At 43.1% G+C, this 20,783-nt stretch overlaps 1 protein-coding gene across 3 annotated transcripts in view; it reads right to left on the bottom strand.

The window, feature by feature from the left end:
* ELP3 (elongator acetyltransferase complex subunit 3) overlaps window positions 1–20,783 on the bottom strand; it is a 154,964-nt gene that overhangs the window by 43,508 nt on the left and 90,673 nt on the right. The window lies entirely within an intron of this gene.

Below are 20,783 nucleotides of genomic sequence, written 5' to 3' on the forward strand. Positions count from 1 at the left end.
AAATCTTCCTCTGTGTTGAACATTCTGATTGTCACTAACCCGACCTAGGACACAAATCCTGTGGCATTCACACACAGCCTGTAAGAATCATCACATCACCACACTGGGTTACATTTTAAACCCTAAAGGTAAAGGGGATGAGAGGATGAGAGGGTGAGAGAGTGAGGTTCCCATTACAATACAACAAATCTTCTTCTGTGTTGAATATTCTGATTCTCACTCACCAATCCAGTACAAGACACGAATCCTGTGGCATTCACACACAGCCTGTAAGAATCATCACATCACCATCCTGTGTTACATTTTAAACCCTAAAGGTAAAGGGGATGAGAGGATGAGAGGGTAAGAGGGTAAGAGAGCAAGGCTCCCGTTACAATACAACAAATCTTCTTCTGTGTTGAATATCCTAATTCTCACTAACCAATCCGTACAAGATACAAATCCTGTGGCATTCACACACAGCCCATAAGAATCATTACATCACCTCACCGTGTTACATTTTAAACCCTAAAGGTAAAGAGGATGAGAGTATAAGAGGGTGAGAGAGCAAGGCTCCCGTTCCAATACAATAAATCTTCCTCTGTGTGGAATATCATAATTCTCACTAACCAATCTAGCACAAGACACAAATCCTATGGCATTTACACACAGCCTGTAAGAATCATCACATCACCACACTGGGTTACATTTTAAACCCTAAAGGTAAAGAGGATGAGAGTATAAGAGGGTAAGAGAGCAAGGCTCCCGTTACAATACCATAAATCTTCTTCTGTGTTGAATATTCTGATTTTCACTAACCAATCCAGTACAAGACACAAATCCTATAGCATTTACATACAGCCTGTAAGAATCATTACATCACCATCCTGTGTTATATTTTAAACCCTAAAGGTAAAGGGGATGAGAGGATAAGAGATTTATAGGGTAAGAGAGCGAGTTTCCCTTTACAATACCATAAATCTTCTTCTGTGTTGAATATCATAATTCTCACTAACCAATCCAGTACAAGACACAAATCCTGTAGCATTTACACACAGTGTAGCCATGATATTTTCTGAAAAAGCCTTTCCTTAGGATTTTTCCTCCTGAGAAGCTGAGAGGCCTCAGGAACAAAATGTAAACCATGGTTATCTGCTGCTGTGGAATGCAACAGGTGCATCTGGGATTGGTCTCATGTGGTTGTTTCTAATTAATGGCCAATCACAGCCCAGCTGGCTCAGACTCTCTGAGAGTCACAAGATTTTGTTATCATTCCAGTTTTTTCCTTGCCAGCCTTCTGATGAAATCCCTTCTTCCATTCTTTTAGTATAGATTGAATGTAATATGTTATTAATAGAAATAATAAATAATATAAAGCTTGGCTTTCATTTCAGTCTCGCTTCTAGTTTCCATATTCTCAAAATCTTCTGCCTGGCAATCATATTTATAATATGATATAATTATATGATAATAATATAATTACAACAGAATAATAGAACCATATAATAATAATGTAATCATGACAATATATTTATATAATTATATTAATAATACATACAAATATATGTATAAAATATATTAATTGTATTTCTAATACATTAATTATATATAATATAATTAGATTTATAATAGATTTATATAATAGATTCATATATTTATTATATATTATAACTACATATTATAAATAAATTTATATAATAGAAGTATATAATTATATGAATTATAATATATAATTATATTATATAATAATATATTTATATAATTATTATATCATAATAATACACAAATTATAATATCTTTATCATCTCCCCCAACAAGTTGGATCAAAAAGAGGCAAAAAAAAAAAAGAAAAAGGGCAAAGCGACCGTTCCCTGGGGTTGGGAACTTTGGTTGGAACTTTCATTTCCAGAGGGGTTTTGTGGTTGGAAATATGGGAATTACTGGGAATTCCTGGCCTAGGCTGAGCTGTGAGTATTTATGGGTCTGTGGCATTTTTAGAAATGAAAAATCTGTTCTAGATTTGAAGAGGAAGCCACAGGAGGAACAAAGGCCCACACAACACCAGAAGGAGTCAAATCTGTGCTTTCCTTGTATTTTCCAGGGTGAATTCCATGGATTTTGCACCATTTATTGTCCCAGACTCCGGAATTGGAACAATAGGGATGAGATCAATCAACGTCTCTGGGCCACAGCACCGGAACAGCAACGGAGAAAAACAGATTTATTCTGGTTTTCTGTGTTTATAAATCTGTTTAAAAGAGATTTATTCTGGTTTTCTGTCTTTAATAAATCTGTTTAAAAGACATTTATTCTGTTTTTCTGTGTTATTCCCCACTCTGAGCAGGCCCTGAGAACAGCAGGGCGAAGTCTGGCTCTGATTTCCCTGCCTGAATCCCACATGGAGCACCCAGGTTTGGGTTTTTCCCCAGATTAAATTTTGGGATTGATAATTACAATGAAATCATTTCAACAAAGGAAAAGCGAAATCAGGAGCCAGGCAGGGCACCCTGAAACCAAGACAGGATTAAAGTGATTTAAAGGAAAAGTGGAATCAGGAGCCAGGCAAGGATTAAATTGATTTAAAGGAAAAGTGGAATCAGGAGCCAAGCAAGGATTAAACTGGTTTAAAGGAAAAGTGGAATCAGGAGCCAAGCAAGGATTAAAGTGATTTAAAGGAAAAGCGAAGTCAGGAGCCAGGCAGGGCACCCTGAGCCAGGCATGGATTAAAGTGATTTGAAGAAAAAGTGAAATCAGGAGCCAGGTAAGGATTAAACTGATTTGAAGTGAAATCAGAAGCCAGGCAAGGATTAAACTGGTTTAAAGGAAAAGTGAAATCAGGAGCCAGGCAGGGCACCCTGAGCCAAGCAAGGATTAAACTGATTTAAAGGAAAAGTGGAATCAGGAGCCAGGCAAGGATTGAACTGATTTAAAGGAAAAGTGGAATCAGGAGCCAGGCAAGGATTAAAGTGATTTAAAGGAAAAGTGAAATCAGGAGCCAGGCAAGGATTAAACTGGTTTAAAGGAAAAGTGAAATTAGGAAATCAGGAGCCAAGCAAGGATTAAACTGGTTTAAAGGAAAAGTGAAATCAGGGCACCCTGAGCCAAGCAAGGATTAAACTGATTTAAAGGAAAACTAAAATTAGGAGCCAGGCAAGGATTAAACTGATTTAAAGGAAAAATGGAATCAGGAGCCAGGCAAGGATTAAACTGATTTAAAGGAAAAGTGGAATCAGGAGCCTGGCAGGGCACCCTGAGCCAAGCAAGTATTAAAGTGATTTAAAGGAAAAGTGGAATCAGGAGCCAGGCAAGGATTAAAGTGATTTAAAGGAAAAGTGGAATCAGGAGCCAAGCAAGGCACCCTGAAATCAAGAAAGGATTGAACTGATTTAAAGGAAAAGTGAAATCAGGAGCCAGGCAAGGATTAAAGTGATTTAAAGGAAAAGTGAAATCAGGAGCCAGGCAAGGATTAAAGTGATTTAAAGGAAAAGTGGAATCAGGAGCCAGGCAAGGATTAAACTGATTTAAAGGAAAAGTGGAATCAGGAGCCAGGCAAGGATTGAACTGATTTAAAGGAAAAGTGGAATCAGGAGCCAGGCAGGGCACCCTGAGCCAAGCAAGGATTAATCAGGATAAAACCCCCAGCACGGACCAGCTCAGCTCCAAGGCACACCAGACCCAGTACCAGGATGGGAAGGTCAGGAATTGCAATAATCCAGGTTTTTCCTTTTCCTAAACCGGGCCTGGATCCAGCCCGGGGCACGCAGGGAAACAAGAGGTGGAAAATCTGATTTTCCAGGCGGCTCAGCCCTCAGCACAGCCTGGGAGACAAAGCAAGGTCTGGAGCCAGGAGAATCCTGGGATCAGGGGTGGGAAGGGATCTCAGCTCACCCCATGCCAGCCCCTGCACCGCCCACCGTCCATCCCAGGCTGCTCCAGCCTTCCCTGGACACCTCAGGGATCTCCTCCAGGACCTCCAAGGATTTATGGATCAATCCAATTCCTTCAAATCCAACATCCCAGGCTGCTCCAGCCTTCCCTGGACACCTCAGGGATCTCCTCCAGGACCTCCAAGGATTTATGGATCAATCCAATTCCTTCAAGTCCAACATCCCAGGCTGCTCCAGCCTTCCCTGGACACCTCCAGGGATCTCCTCCAACACCTCCAAGGATTTATGGATCAATCCAATTCCTTCAAATCCAACATCCCAGGCTGCTCCAGCCTTCCCTGGACACCTCAGGGATCTCCTCCAGGACCTCCATGGATTTATGGATCAATCCAATTCCTTCAAATCCAACACCCAAATCCAACATCCCAGGCCGCTCCAGCCTTCCCTGGACACCTCCAGGGATCTCCTCCAACACCTCCAAGGATTTATGGATCAATCCAATTCCTTCAAATCCAACATCCCAGGCTGCTCCAGCCTTCCCTGGACACCTCCAGGGATCTCCTCCAAAACCTCCATGGATTTATGGATCAATCCAATTCCTTCAAATCCAACATCCCAGGCTGCTCCAGCCTTCCCTGGACACCTCCAGGGATCTCCTCCAGGACCTCCAAGGATTTATGGATCAATCCAATTCCTTCAAATCCAGCTCCCAAAGGGCCTGGAGAACGATCCAGCCAAGCTGAATCCCACTTTTTGTGGGTGGTGGATGGAAAATGAGGAGAAGGAAGGAGATGGGAGCGGGCTGAGTGTCCTGGCAGGGGAGGATGGAGCAGTTCAGGGGAGGATGGGCTCAATTGGAGCCACTCCAGGCAGGGCCTGGGTTAATATTCCCATCATCCCAAAGCGGGAATTGTGGAAAATGCACTTATTTTATGACTGACTTTTCACGAGTATTCAAATGAGTATTTATATGTACTGTGTTAGAAAGTAACGTTATAAACAAAACTCTGCCCATTTTTTTTGTGGGGGAAAAAGTTACAGAACCAGTCAGAGCAGAGTTGGTGCTACAGTGCTGCCTGTTTGTTATGATAATCACAAATTAATGGTTCCTTTTGTGCCGGTAAAGGGCCTGGCTTGGGCTCAGTCAATGGCTCCTGTCCCCTGACAGCGAGGGGAAGGGATGAGATGTGCGAGGAGGGGGCACAGAAAATGCAAAACCAATAACTTCGGGACCTGCATGCCATGGGAAGTGTCAGACATCCCGAAAAGACCCCAAAACCAAGGAGCCGATGCAGAATTAGGAAATGAGAGAGATGCCTGGAGGTGAGGGATGGAATTCTGAGCCTGCAGAGGTGCTGGGAACCCTTGGTGCCCCTCGGCCTGAGCAGGAAATCATCTGAAAGCAACACCTGGGGGTAAAAGGAATGGGAAATCATCTGAAAGCAACACCTGGAGGAGGAAGGAACAGGAAATCATCTTAAAGCAACACCTGGAACGGGAAATCATCTTAAAGCAACATCTGGAGGGGGAAGGAACAGGAAATCATCTTAAAGCAACACCTGGAGGGGGAAATCATCTTAAAGCAACACCTGAGGGGGAAGGAACGGGAAATCATCTTAAAGCAACACCTGGAGGGGGAAGGAATGGGAAATCATCTTGAAGCAACACCTGGAATGGGAAATCATCTTAAAGCAACAGCTGGAGGTAAAAGGAATGGGAAATCATCTGAAAGCAACACCTGGAGGTGAAGGAATGGGAAATCCAGACTGGGGTGATGCCCAAAAGGCTCCCCCGAGGCCTGGAGCCCCAGCTCTGCCCCAGGAGGGGATGAAGCTGCACCTTCCTCCTCCTCCTCCTCCTCCTCCTCCTCCTCCTCCTCCTCCTCCTCCTCCTCCTCCTCCTCCTCCTCTGGGTCACCCTGGAGAGGAGATTGTGGACCCCTCGGGCTTCCCAGTCTTGAGCTGAACACTTTTAATAAAAGCATCAAAAGGAGAAAAAGTCTCCTGCCCTGTTTCTTCAAATAATGCTGGATTCATTCTCTTAAGTAGTGTGGTAAATAGAGTTTTAGGTTGTTAAAAATGTTAAAGTAGGAACTAAATAATAAATATTAACTAATACACTAATAACTGAAATAGAAAGTGATGATAAAAATTAACCAATAGAAACTAATGAATAAAATGTAAGATACTTATTTTAAAGAAAGGACTTGCACTGAGATAGCAGCCCCAGAACACCTGAATCTTTCAGAGAAAATGAATTTATTGCCCCATTATCAGAAGAAATGAACTTCTTCCCACCTGAAAGCGCTGTCAGGATTCAGAGGAAGAAGCTGAGGATGACCAGACAGAATCCTGTGTTTGAATGGAATTTATGCATCATGGATGAGGTGTATGAATATGCAATAGGTTATTGTTTTTAAGGGTTAATCCTTTGTTAATGTGTGTCCTTTTTCGGGTTATTTTGCCCAGAAAAAGGTACCCGGACATCCATAACTCTTTGTCTCTATTGTCTCATATTGTCCTAATTCAAATTGCCCAGATTATTATTTCTCTAATTGCATTCCTATTTCTGTGACCATTTTATTTCGGTGACACTTTGAGCATTGTAAAGCCGAGCGAGTGGCGTTTGTCACAGCCATGATTCACCAACATTCCTGGATTCTGCACGCAGCCAGCAGAGCCCGGCTCACCCTGAATTCTGAATTCTGAATTCTGTCCCTCCACTCCTCTGCGCCTCTGACGTCCGAGCATGAATAATAACAATAATAATGATAATGATAATAATTCTGATAATTCTGGCTTTTAAAAACACACACAGATTTCCCTGTTAATGCCTCAGAACTCTCCCGAGCTGATTCCCCAAGTAATTAATTTCAAACGAGATAAGGGAGCAGCTCCTCCTCCCCAGCCCCTTTTCCCTGTAAATCCCAATATTTAAAGGTTCAACCTCTCCCCATTCACAAACTGCTTTTGATTAAGTTTCCCCTGAAACAAAGGGAGCAGAAAATGCCAATACGTGCCAAGATTTAAGAGGAATTGTGGCCTTTTCTTGTGTGTTTGTTTTATATATATATATTTTTTTTTTAATTAGACACCTTAAAAGGTGTCTGGGGCTGATAAAAACCCTCCGGAGCTGTTTCCTGCCAAGACAAATTGAATCCTGAAAATATTTGTTCCAGAGGCCACCATCCATGGCAGCTCTGGAGGTTTTCCATCAGCTCCAGGCTGAGTCAGGGCTAATCCACGGCTGCTCCGCGGGGAGAGGCGAAAGATGACCCAGGGAGGGCATCCTTATATTGGAATTGTTGTTATATATTTATTTATTGGAATATTAGTACATTGTTAACAGAATTGTTATAGTATAATGATATAATTAATAGGCATAATAGGCAATATATTGTGTTATATATATGTAATATGTCATATAATAATATTAATATTATATAATATCAATATATAATAATATAATTAATATATATATAATAGGCAATATATTGTGTTATATATATGTAATATGTCATATAATGATATTATTAATATTATATAATATTAATATATAATAATATAATTAATAGATATAGTAGGCAATATATTGTGTTATATGTATGTAATATGTCATATAATGATATTATTAATATTATATAATATTAATATATAATAATATAATTAATATATATAATAGGCAATATATTGTGTTTTATATATGTAATATGTCATATAGTAATATTATTAATATTATATAATATCAATATATAATAATATAATTAATAGATATAATAGACAATATATTGTGTTATATATATGTAATATGCCATATAATAATATTATTATTATATAATATTAATATATAATAATATGATTAATATAGCATATTAATTATATAACAATATTATATTAATAATATATTATATATTAATATTACATAATATTAATATATAATATTATTAGTAGATATAATATAATAGATAATATATTGTTATATATAACTATATAATATAATATAATATAATATTAATATAGACTAATATAGTCTAATATAATATATAGTAATGTAATATGCCAAATATGTAAAATATAATATAATAATATAATTAATATTAACATAATTATTACTATATTATTAATATAATTATGTATTGCTTTATATAAAGGAACATTTCTGAGACTATTCCAAATGGAAGCACCACCACCCTCAAAGCCGAACCAATCCTCCCTGAGGTTTTCTCCCCTCAGGTATTTAACAGGTTTTAGATAATTAAGATTTACTGAAGGAAAATGTAAATTTGGGGGCGTGGCCAATGGGCAAGGCATGAGGGATTATTGCAGCAATTTAATGAAAGTAAAAATTCAAATTTAAATTTAATTAAAGTTAATAAAGGTCAGCTCTGATCAGCTGGAACAAACCTGGAGGTTCATATGGATTCCTCCATGCCTTAAAATATAATTTCCCTGTACCGTTATTCCTCAATTTATGGGATATTAAAGAAAACCGAGGATTTTTTCACAGTAAATAATAACTGTGAATTATTTTTCCCCCAACTCTCACCAAAAGCTTTCAGTGCCATTGCAACTGGGAAATTGGGATTCCAGGAAACCAAAAGTCAACGTCTGTTAGATCAGAATAGAACCCCAGAATCGTGGAACAGCTGGATTTGGGAAAGATCCTCTCATTCCAAGGAGGGAACAGGAGATGGAATCGGGAGGGAACACCTTTAATTTCAATATTTTCCCCTTCTTGTGCTCTCGCAAAAAACCCTTTTAAATCAGAAAACCCCTGGCCCACAGGGAAAGGTTGGAGGATTTGGGATCCTCAGGGCCCCCCATCCCCAAATTCAGCATCAGCCAAAATTCCGGAGGTTTTAATCGGATTTTCCTGACCACACTCAGCACCCAATGAATGAGAAACCAGCTTCAAAAAAAACCCAAAAAAACCCCAAAAGGAGCAAACCAAGGCGAATTTCACGGGATTCCACTCGAACATTTCACAGCCCCAAGATTCACCGGGCACCCTTAATCTCCTCGCCCTGCAGGTGCCCGACTGCTGCAGGAGATTGGATACAAAAAAGGGGATAAAAGCAGCAATTTCTGAAAGCGATTCACTCAAACGCCAGGGTTTGCTCAGAGTAAAGGTCACCAAAAATCCATTTTTGAATGGCCACAGAGATTGAAAATTCAAACCACTGGGGATGGACTGCGCCCCTCAAACCCGCTCCTCGAATGGGCTCCTCCCGCCTCAAAAGGAGACGATAAATTCAAATTGTGTGAGTAAAACGAGCATTATCTGAGCTCTGTTTTCGAATGACCAGAGGGATTGAAAATTCAGCCACTGGAGATGGACTGCGCCCCTCAAACCCGCTCCTCGAATGGGCTCCTCCGACTGAAAAGAGCTGATAAATTCAAATTGTGTGAGTAAAACGAGCATTATCTGAGCTCTATTTCTGAATGACCAGAGAAATTCAAAATTCAAACCACTGGGGATGGGACTGCGCCCCTCAAACCCGCTCCTCGAATGGGCTCCTCCCGCCTGAAAAGAGCTGATAAATCCAAATTGTGTGAGTAAAACGAGCATTATCTGAGCTCTATTTTTGAATGGCCACAGAGATTGAAAATTCAACCACTGGAGATGGACTGCGCCCCTCAAACCCGCTCCTCGAATGGGCTCCTCCCGCCTCAAAAGGAGACGATTAAATTCAAATTGTGTGAATAAGACGAGCATTATCTGAGCTCTGTTTTTGAATGACCAGAGATTGAAAATTCAACCACTGGGGATGGACTGCGCCCCTCAAACCCGCTCCTCGAACCCGCTCCTCCCGTCTGAAAAGAGACGATTAAATTCAAATGGTGCGAGTAAGACGAGCATTATCTGAGCTCTGTTTTTGAATGACCAGAGACTGAAAATTCAACCACTGGGGATGGACTGCGCCCCTCAAACCCGCTCCTCGAATGGGCTCCTCCCGCCTGAAAAGAGCTGATAAATCCAAATTGTGCGAGTAAAACGAGCATTATCTGAGCTCTATTTTTGAATGACCAGAGATTCAAAATTCAGCCACTGGAGATGGACTGCGCCCCTCAAACCCGCTCCTCGAATGGGCTCCTCCCGCCTGAAAAGAGCCGATTAAATTCAAATTGTGTGAGTAAAACGAGCATTATCGGAGCTCCCCACGCTCCATCCCTTATCTCCATCAGCCGGATTATTTATAGCGCTTGAAAGCTCCTGCCTTGAGTGGCACCCGCAGCCCGGCGGGGAGGGAACAATCACTTAGCGCTTTAATTGCGTGCATTAACAGCAGCTCGCGCCTCCATTCTCCCCCGGCCTCATTTGCATCTCCGCCGTCAATGTCGGGCTAATTAAGAGCCCCTAACGATGGGATCTGCATTCAGCGCGGCAGACAATGGCCCAGTGACCGAGAAACGCGGGTTCCAGGGTGCCTTTGCCGCGCCTTTGGAACACGCGGCGCCTGCCGGGCTGGGAATGGACGTTTGAAATCGGGGAAATCGAAACATTTTAAAGTCACCCGGCTCCGGGGTGTCACCCCCCGACTCGGAGTTTTCGGGACGGAACAGCAGAGGATTTATCTGGCGGGGTTATGGGAAGGTGGGAGGTTGGTTTTGTAGCGTTTTGTTTTTATTTCCGTCCCCGAAGAGCTTCCTGTCCATTCCAGTGTTTCTGCTAAAATTCCCTCCAGGAGTGCGACACGAAAGGGGGAAAAAGCCTCGAGCTACACGTGGGGAGGTTCTGGTTGGAAATGGGGAATAATTCCTGCTTGGAAAGGGTGTTCCAGCCCGGGGCAGGGGTGGAGTCCCCATCCCTGCAGGGATTCCACATCCACGTGGATCTGGGGGCTCCTGGATCCAGGATTTAAATCCACATGGATCTGGGGGGATGTGGGCCTTGGTGGAATCCCCATCCCTGGAGAGATTTCAATCCATGTGGATTTGCGGCCTCATGGATCCAGAATTTCAATCCAGGTGGATCTGGGGGCTCCTGGATCCGGGATTTCAATCCATGGGGATTTGGGGCCTCATGGATCCAGGATTTAAATCCATGTGGATTTGGGGCCTCATGGATCCAGGATTTCAATCCACATGGATCTGGGGGGATGTGGGCCTTGGTGGAGTCCCCATCCCTGGAGGGATTTCACATCCAGGTGGATCTGGGGGCTCCTGGATCCGGGATTTAAATCCACGTGGATTTGGGGGAATATGGATCCAGGATTTCAATCCATGTGGGTCTGGGGGCTCATGGATCCAGGATTTAAATCCACATGGATCTGGGGGGATGTGGGCCTTGGTGGAATCCCCATCCCTGGAGAGATTTCAATCCATGTGGATTTGGGGCCTCATGGATCCAGGATTTCAATCCAGGTGGATCTGGGGGCTCCTGGATCCGGGATTTCAATCCATGGGGATTTGGGGCCTCATGGATCCAGGATTTCAATCCGTGTGGATTTGGGGGCTCCTGGATCCATGGTGGAATCCCCATGGATCGAGAGGAATTGAAGTGCAGGTGGATTTGGGGGCTCATGGATCTATGGGGGAGTCCCCATCTCTGGAGGGATTTCAATCCATGTGGATTTGGGGGCTCATGGATCCAGGATTTAAATCCATGTGGACTTGGGGAAATATGGATCCATGGCGGAATCCCCATCCTTGGAGGGATTTCAATCCATGTGGATTTTTGGGGATATGGATCCATGGCAGAATCCCCATCCTTGTGAGGGATTTCAATCCATGTGGATTTTTGGGGATGTGGATCCATGGTGGAATCCCCATCCCTGCATGGATCTAAATCTATGTAGATGTGGGGCTCATGGATCCAGGATTTAAATCCATGTGGATTTGGGGGTTTGTGGATCCAGGATTTCAATCCATGTGGATTTTTGGGGATGTGGATCCATGGTAGAATCCCCATCCCTGGAGGGATTTCAATCCATGTGGATTTGGGGAGATGTGGATCCATGGCGGAATCCCCATCCCTGGAGGGATTTCAATCCATGTGGATTTTTGGGGGGATGTGGATCCATGTTGGTGTCCCCATCCCTGGATGGATCTAAATCCATGTGGATTTGGGGGCTCATGGATCCAGGATTTAAATCCACATGGATTTGGGGGGATGTGGATCCATGGTAAAATCCCCATCCCTGGAGGGATTTCAATCCATGTGGATTTTTGGGGATATGGATCCATGGTGGAATCCCCATCCCTGGAGGGATTTCAATCCATGTGGAATTTGGGGGGATGTGGATCCATGGTGGAATCCCCATCCTTGTGAGGGATTTCAATCCATGTGGATTTGGGGAGATGTGGATCCATGGTAAAATCCCCATCCTTGTGAGGGATTTCAATCCATGTGGATTTTTGGGGATATGGATCCATGGTGGAATCCCCATCCTTGTGAGGGATTTCAATCCATGTGGATTTTTGGGGATGTGGATCCATGGCGGAATCCCCATCCTTGTGAGGGATTTCAATCCATGTGGATTTTTGGGGATGTGGATCCATGGCGGAATCCCCATCCCTGGAGGGATTTCAATCCATGTGGATTTTTGGGGATGTGGATCCAGGTGGAATCCCCATCCTTGTGAGGGATTTCAATCCATGTGGATTTTTGGGGATGTGGATCCATGTTGGTGTCCCCATCCCTGCATGGATCTAAATCTATGTAGATTTGGGGGCTCATGGATCCAGGATTTCAATCCATGTGGATTTGGGGGTTTGTGGATCCAGGATTTCAATCCATGTGGATTTTTGGGGATGTGGATCCATGGTAGAATCCCCATCCTTGGAGGGATTTCAATCCATGTGGATTTTTGGGGATGTGGATCCATGGCAGAATCCCCATCCCTGGAGGGATTTCAATCCATGTGGATTTTTGGGGATGTGGATCCATGGTTTAATCCCCATCCCTGGAGGGATTTCAATCCATGGATCCGTGGTGGCCTTGGCAGTGCTGGGAATGGTTGCATTCCATGATCCCCGGGAGTTTTTCCAACCTGAGCAATCCCAAATCGCTTCCTCTCAATGCCTGCCCCCAAAAATCCCCACCTCCTGTGAACTATTCCGTGACCAAGGCAGGGAGGGCGGCATTCCAGGGAATTGCTGCAGCTTTCCTGGCCATCCACAGCCAGACAGCAAAACCCTTCCAGGGCCTGGGCTGCCAAATTTCCCATTATGGAACCACCAAGCCAAGGAAGAAGTGAGAGAAAAGGGTCACCAGCACCTGAAACACCTCAGATTGTTCTGGAATTTCGCATATTTTGGGTAGGAAAAGCGGATTCCCTGCTGTGTGAAGGACCTTGGAAGCTTCTCCACCTCCTCCTTTCCCCAAACCCCTCAACCCCACAGGTCAGAGGGAGCTTTCCCAAGCTCCAAGGGAATCCCCATCAGCACCAGCTCCAGCTGCAGCAGGAACATTTTCCACATTAAACCCAGGAATCTCCCCACAGATCAGACACTCCTGCCTCCCATCCCAGCCTTTCCATGGTCGGTTCCCCTCTGGAATATCGGGATCCAGCACTGCTGGGGAGTTCTTGTCTCCCAAACCAGGGGATCCCGGCCCTGCTGGGACACAGCCCAGGAGAGATGGAGATCAAAGAACCTGGAAACCACCAAGCCAAGGAAGAAGTCACAGAAAAGGGTCACCAGCACCTGAAACACCTCAGATTGTTCCAGAATTTCCCATATTTTGAAATATTTTGGGTAAGAAAAGCGGATTCCCTGCTGTGTGAAGGACCTTGGATATGCAGGAACTTCTCCACCTCCTCCTTTCCCCAAAACCCTCAACCCCACAGGTCAGAGGGAGCTTTCCCAAGCTCCAGGGTGAATCCCCAGCAGCTCCAGCTCCAGCAGGAACATTTTCCACATTAAACCCAGGAATCTCCCCACAGATCAGGAAACTTCCAGAAGAAATGCTCCTGCCTCCCATCCCAGCCCTTGCAGGGATCCAGCACTGCTGGGGAGTTCTTGTCTCCCAAACCAGGGGATCCCGGCCCTGCTGGGACACAGCCCAGGAGAGATGGAGATAAAAGAACCTGGAAACCACCAAGGCAAGGAAAAAGTGACAGAAAACGGTCACCAACACCTGAAACACCTCAGATTCTTTAGGAATTTCCCATATTTTGGGTAGGAAAAGCGGATTCCCTGCTGTGTGAAGGACCTTGGAAACTTCTCCACCTCCTGCCTTCCCCAAACCCCTCAACCCCACAGGTCAGAGGGAGCTTTCCCAAGCTCCAAGGGAATCCCCACCAGCTCCAGCTCCAGCTGCAGCAGGAACATTTTCCACACTAAACCCAGGAATCTCCCCACAGATCAGACACTCCTGCCTCCCATGCCAGCCCTTCCATGGTTGGTATCGGGATCCAGCACTGCTGGGGAGTTCTTCTCTCCCAAACCAGGGGATCCCGGCCCTGCTGGGACACAGCCCAGGAGAGATGGAGATCAAAGAACCATGAAACCACCAAGCCAAGGAAAAAGTGACAGGAGAGGGTCACCAACACCTGAAACACCTCAGATTCTTTTGGAATTTCCCATATTTTGGGTAAGAAAAGCGGATTCCCTGCTGTGTGAAGGACCTTGGATATGCAGAAACTTCTCCACCTCCTCCTTTCCCCAAACCCCTCAACCCCACAGGTCAGAGGGAGCTTTCCCAAGCTTTCCCAAGGTGAATCCCCACCAGCTCCAGCTGCAGCAGGAACATTTTCCACACTGAACCCAGGAATCTCCCCACAGGTCAGACACTCCTGCCTCCCATCCCAGCCCTTGCAGGGATCCAGCACTGCTGGGGAGTTCTTGTCTCCCAAACCAGGGGATCCCGGCCCTGCTGGGACACAGCCCAGGAGAGATGGAGATCAAAGAACCTGGAAACCACCGAGACAAGGAAAAAGTGACAGGAGAGGGTCACCAACACCTGAAACACCTCAGATTCTTCCAGAATTTCCCATATTTTGAAATATTTTGGGTAAGAAAAGCGGATTCCCTGCTGTGTGAAGGACCTTGGAAACTTCTCCACCTCCTGCCTTCCCCAAACCCCTCAACCCCACAGGTCAGAGGGAGCTTTCCCAAGCTCCAAGGGAATCCCCACCAGCTGCAGCAGGAACATTTTCCACACTAAACCCAGGAATCTCCCCACAGATCAGACACTCCTGCCTCCCATCCCAGCCCTTCCATGGTTGATATTGGGATCCAGCACTGCTGGGGAGTTCTTGTCTCCCAAACCAGGAGATCCCGGCCCTGCTGGGACACAGCCCAGGAGAGATGGAGATCAAAGAACCTGGGAAATCGCTGGAGCAGGCTCAGGCTGACCTTGGAGGCCCGGACAGGGCGTCCAGATTGTGCTCGGCGGTGCAGGTGCTCCGAGCCTGCCTCCATCCATCCTGGACAGACCCAGGAGAATTCCTCCATCAATCTGCTCTCAAGTTCCACCTTTGCTTTCATCTCCTGGTTTCTTTTTTTTTTTTTTTCTCCTTTCTAGGAGGGTCAGCGTTCCCCTGGGGCTCAGCACAGGAAATAAAGCATTTTTCATTGTCTCAGAAATGTGTGGATCGCTTGAAAGTCTCCTCTCCCTAAAAAAATCCACAGCAATTCCATCCTGGTTTTGATTAAAACAACCCCAATCTCAAATTGGGGGTTGTTTTTATCAGATGCTCACAGCAAAACCATTCTGCTTTTTGAATTCAGAAATAAAAATACAAACCCCTCCAAATGCTCACAGCAAAACCATTCTGCTTTTTGAATTTAAAAATAAAAATATAAATCCCTCCAAATTCTCACAGCAAAACCGTTCTGCTTTTTGAATTCAGAAATAAAAATACAAACCCCTCCAAATGCTCACAGCAAAACCATTCTGCTGTTTGAATTCAGAAATGAAAATACAAACCCACACAAAACCAAAAATTAAGCCCTCAAAAAATCTAATTTGGCCCTGGTGGTTTCTTCACTCGGTAGTTGATGGTGATCTGCACTAAAATTGGTATTTTACTGAGTGATGCTGTCTTTGCCTGGAAAATTTGCACTCTCTATCCCTTTATTCCTTTATTTTTGCCTGCCTGTTCCCAGCCATATGTTCATTATTGACTTCAGCAGCAAGGGGCCTCAGTGAAAAAAAAAAATACAAAACCAAAAAAAAAACAACCTCAGGAAATAATTTGTGAATGGAAAAAAAAAAAAAAAAAGGAGAAGAGAAAGAAAAAGAAAGAAAAACAAAATTCTGGCTTTTTCTGGTGTAAAAAGCCTCAGAACAGAGAGTGGCTGAATGAGCCTGAGCAACCCACGGGGCTGCCAAGTGCAGAAATCATCCCTGGTTTGGGTGGAAAAGGGTCTGAACTGCTCCTTTCCAGGCTTTTTGTGAATGGGAGGCAGTGATTGGCACCATCCTAACGCTGATGGTTCCTGAGGGGAAAAAAAATCCCGATTTTCAGAGACAAAGGCAGCGACCCGAGAGCGGAATAAAGGCAGATTCCCCACACAGCCACGGAGATTTTCCATCTCATGGAATGCTCTGGGTGGGAAGGGACTTTAAAGCTGATCCCATTCCAACCCCAACACCTTCCCCAGGCTGCTCCAGCCCGGCCTTGGAAATTCCCAGGGATCCAGAGGCAGCCACAGCTTCTCTGGGAATCCCTCCCCAGTCCCTCACAGTGAAGGATTCCTCCACAAGATCCCACCCAAAATTCCCCATTTGGAGCCATTCCCTGGATCCTCCAGCCCCTTCCCAAATTCCAGCTCTGCTGGAGCCCCTCGAGGCTCTGGAAGCAGCTCCAAGGATTCCCTGGAGCCTTCCCTGATCCAGGTGAACATTCCCAGCTCTCCCAGCCTGTTCTCCCCACAATATCCCGATTTATCCCACAATATCCCGATTTATCCCACAATATCCCGATTTATCCCACAATATCCCGATTTTTCTGCTTCTGTGCAACACAAAAAGATCTCTCTGCTGCTCCTCCTTGGCCTCTCCTGAGTGAAGCTCGACCCTGAAGGTTTCTGAGCCCACCATTCTGCAGAAGTGGGCGCAGATTGTGGGTGATTTACCCCCAGAAATGTGAGAGTAATTAGGTGTGAAAAGAGTTTCCAGAAATAGCCCCTTCCTCACTGCCACCGTCCTCATCACCATGAAAATCACCCCAGCTTTGGTCAGAGCTCACAGAACCAGAAATGTTCCTGAACTGAGGCAGCTTTGGAGCAGGAATATTTCCTGAGATTCCAGGAGAAGCTGGAGGATTGAGCATTGAACATCCCCTCATGGATGTACCCAAAAAAAAAAGGAAAAAGCCACATTTTCAGCCATAAAACCACCTGCAAATCACAGCTTTTCAGTGAGATGTTTAGAAGGAACTGAAAGGAAAATCGTTTACCTCACTAAACACTTTGGAGCTATATTTAAAAACACAGGGAACTGTCTCCCCAGAGGAGCAAAAATCAATGCAGATCAGCACTTTAACTGCCTTTTATTACAGTTATTAAAAGCTCCCGATAGAGGTGCAATATTTTAGTTTCATTATGGATTTCATCTCCTTGAGAACAACCAGAGCCCTCAGGAAAAGCAAGGCCGTATTTAGAGCTGGAAATGTTTGGAGGTAACGTTTGTAAAATCAAAGGACACTCAGATCATTTCACCCTCATGTTTCTTCTATTATTTCACCCTCATTTTCCCCTCAGATCATTTCACCCTCATTTTCCTCCTATTCTTTCATCCTCATTCATTCCACCCTCTTTTCCCCTCAGATTATTCCCCCCTCATTTTCCCTGAGATTATTTTCCCCCTCAGATAATTTCTCCCTCAGTTACCCCTCAGAACATTTAATCATAATTATTCCCCCAGATTATTTCACTTTCAGATTATTTCACCTTAATTTTCCCCCTCAGATCATTTCACCCTCACTTTCCCCCTCAGATTATTATATCTTCATTTCCCCCTCAGATTATTTCACACTCAGATTATTCCACCCTCATTTTCCTACTCAGATCATTTCACCATAATTATTCCCTCCGATTATTTCACCCTGTTTTTTTCTCCTCAAATAATTTTTCCCCCTCAGATTATTCCACCCTCATTTTCCCCTCAAATAATTTTACCATAATTATTCCCTCAGATCATTTCACCATCATTCCCCCCAGATAATTTCCCCCTCATTTTCTTCTCAGATTTTTCCCCTCAGATTTCACCCTCATTTCCCCCTCAGATTATTTCACTCTTATTTTCCCCTCAGATTATTTTCCCCTCAGTTCCCCTCAGATTATTCCACCCCCATTTTCCCCCTCAGATAATTTCACCATAATTATTCCTTCAGATTATTTCACAAAAATTTCTCCCCTCAGATTATTTGTCTCATTTTCCCCCACAGATTATTTCATCCTCATTTCCTCTCAGATTATTTCAATTTATTTTTTACCCTCAGATTCTTCCACCCTCATTTTCCCTCAGATGATTTCACCCTATTTTTCCCCATTTTTTGGAGATAATTTCAACATAATTATTCCCTCAGATGATTTCACCCTCAGATCATTTCACCATAATTACTCCCTCAGATTATTTCACCATCATTTTCCCCCTCAGTTTATTTCACCTTCATTTTTCCCTCAGATCATTTCACCATAATTATCCCCTCAGATTACCCCACTCTTATTTTCCTCTCAAATGATTTCACCACCATTTTTCTCCTCAAATCATTTCACTCCCATTTTCCCTCTCATATTATTCCACCTTCATTTTCCCCCTAACTAATTTCACCATAATTATTTCCTCAGATAATTTCACCCTCACTTCCCCCCCAGATAATTTCCCCCTCATTTTCCCTCAGACTATTTAATCCTCATTTTCCCCCCCTCAGATTATTTAATCCTCATTTTCCCCCTCACATCATTTCACCATAATTATTCCCTCAGATTATTTCACCATAATTTCCCCCCTCCATTTATTTCACCTTCATTTTCCCCCTCAGATAATTTCACCCTCATTTTCCTCTCAGATTATTCCACCCTCATTTTCCCCTCAGATTATTTCACCTTCATTTTTCTGCTCAAATAATTTCACTCTCATTTTCCCCCTCACATCATTTCACCATAATTATTCCCTCAGATTATTTCACCCTCAGATCATTTCCTCCTCATTTTCCCTCAGATTATTTCACCCCAATTTTCCCCCCTCCAATTATTTAATCCTCATTTTCCCCCTCAAATCATTTCACCATAATTATTCCCTTCAGATTATTTCACTCTCATTTCCTCTCAAATTATTTCACCCTCATTTTCCCCTCAGATCATTTCATCCTTATTTTCCTCTCAGATCATTTCACCCTCATTTCCCCCTCAGATTATTCCACCCTCATTTTCCTCTCAAATTATTTCACCTTCATTTTTCTCCTCAAATAATTTCACTCTCATTTTCCCCCTCACATCATTTCACCATAATTATTCTCTTCAGATTATTTCACCCTCATTTTCCTCTCAAATTATTTCACTTTCATTTTTTCCCTCATATCATTTTACCCTCATTTTCCTCTCAGATTATTTCCCCCTCATATTATTTCACCCTCATTTTTCCCCTCAAATTATTTCACCCTCATTTCCCCCTCAGATTATTTCACCCTTATTTTCCTCTCAAATTATTTCACCCCAATTTTCCCCCCTCCAATTATTTAATCCTCATTTTCCCCCTCAAATCATTTCACCATAATTATTCCTTCAGATTATTTCACTCTCATTTTCCTCTCAAATTATTTCACTTTCATTTTTTCCCTCATATCATTTTACCCTCATTTTCCTCTCAGATTTTTCCCCTCAGATTATTCCACCCTCATTTTCCTCTCAGATTATTTCACCTTCATTTTCCTCTCAGATTATTTCACCTTCATTTTTCTCCTCAAATTATTTCACCCTCATTTTTCCCCTCAGATCATTTCACCCTCATTTTCCTCTCAGATTTTTCCCCCTCAGATTATTTCACCCTCATTCTTCCCCTCAGATTATTTCAGCTTCATTTTCCTCTCAGACTATTTCACCACCATTTTTCTCTTCAAATAATTTCACTATAATTATTCCCTCAGATTATTTCTCCCTCAGATTATTTCACCATCATTTTTTCCCTCAGATTATTTCACCCTCATTTTCCCTTCAGATTATTTCACCCTCATTTTTCTCCTCATATTATTTTACCCTATTTTTCACCGTCAGATTATTTCACCATCATTTTTTCCCTCAGATAATTTCACCCTCAGATTATTTTACCCTATTTTTCTCCCTCAGATTATTTTACCCTACTTTTTCCCCTCACATTATTTAATGCTATTTTCCCCCTCACATTATTTAATGCTATTTTCCCCCTCAGATTATTTAATGCTATTTTCCCCCTCAGATTATTTTACCCTATTTTTCCCCTCACATTATTTAATGCTATTTCCCCCTCATATTATTTTATGTTATTTTCCCCCTCGCATTATTTAATGCTATTTCCCCCTCAGATTATTTAATGCTATTTTCCCCACAGATTATTTAATGTTATTTTCCCCCTCACATTATTTAATGCTATTTTTTCCCCTCAGATTATTTAATGCTATTTTTCCCCTCAGATTATTTTACCCTATTTTCCCCCTCACATTATTTAATGCTATTTTCCCCTCAGATTATTTTACCCTATTTTTCTATTTTTCCCCTCACATTATTTAATGCTATTTTTCCCCTCACATTATTTAATGCTATTTTTTCCCCACAGATTATTTTATGTTATTTTTTCTCCTCAGATAATTTCCCCCTCATTTTCCCTCTCATGTTCCACACAAGGAGGTTTCTGCATCACTCGGATCCCAGATGCATCAGGCCTGGCACTAAAATTAGCTCATTTCTGGGAAATCGCTTATTTTGCAATTCCTCCAGAAAAAAAAATATATATATATAAAAATCCCATCTTGACACATGACTAAGAGAA

This window comes from Agelaius phoeniceus, chromosome 3, assembly GCF_051311805.1.
Source record: "Agelaius phoeniceus isolate bAgePho1 chromosome 3, bAgePho1.hap1, whole genome shotgun sequence".
Lineage (NCBI taxonomy): Eukaryota > Metazoa > Chordata > Aves > Passeriformes > Icteridae > Agelaius > Agelaius phoeniceus.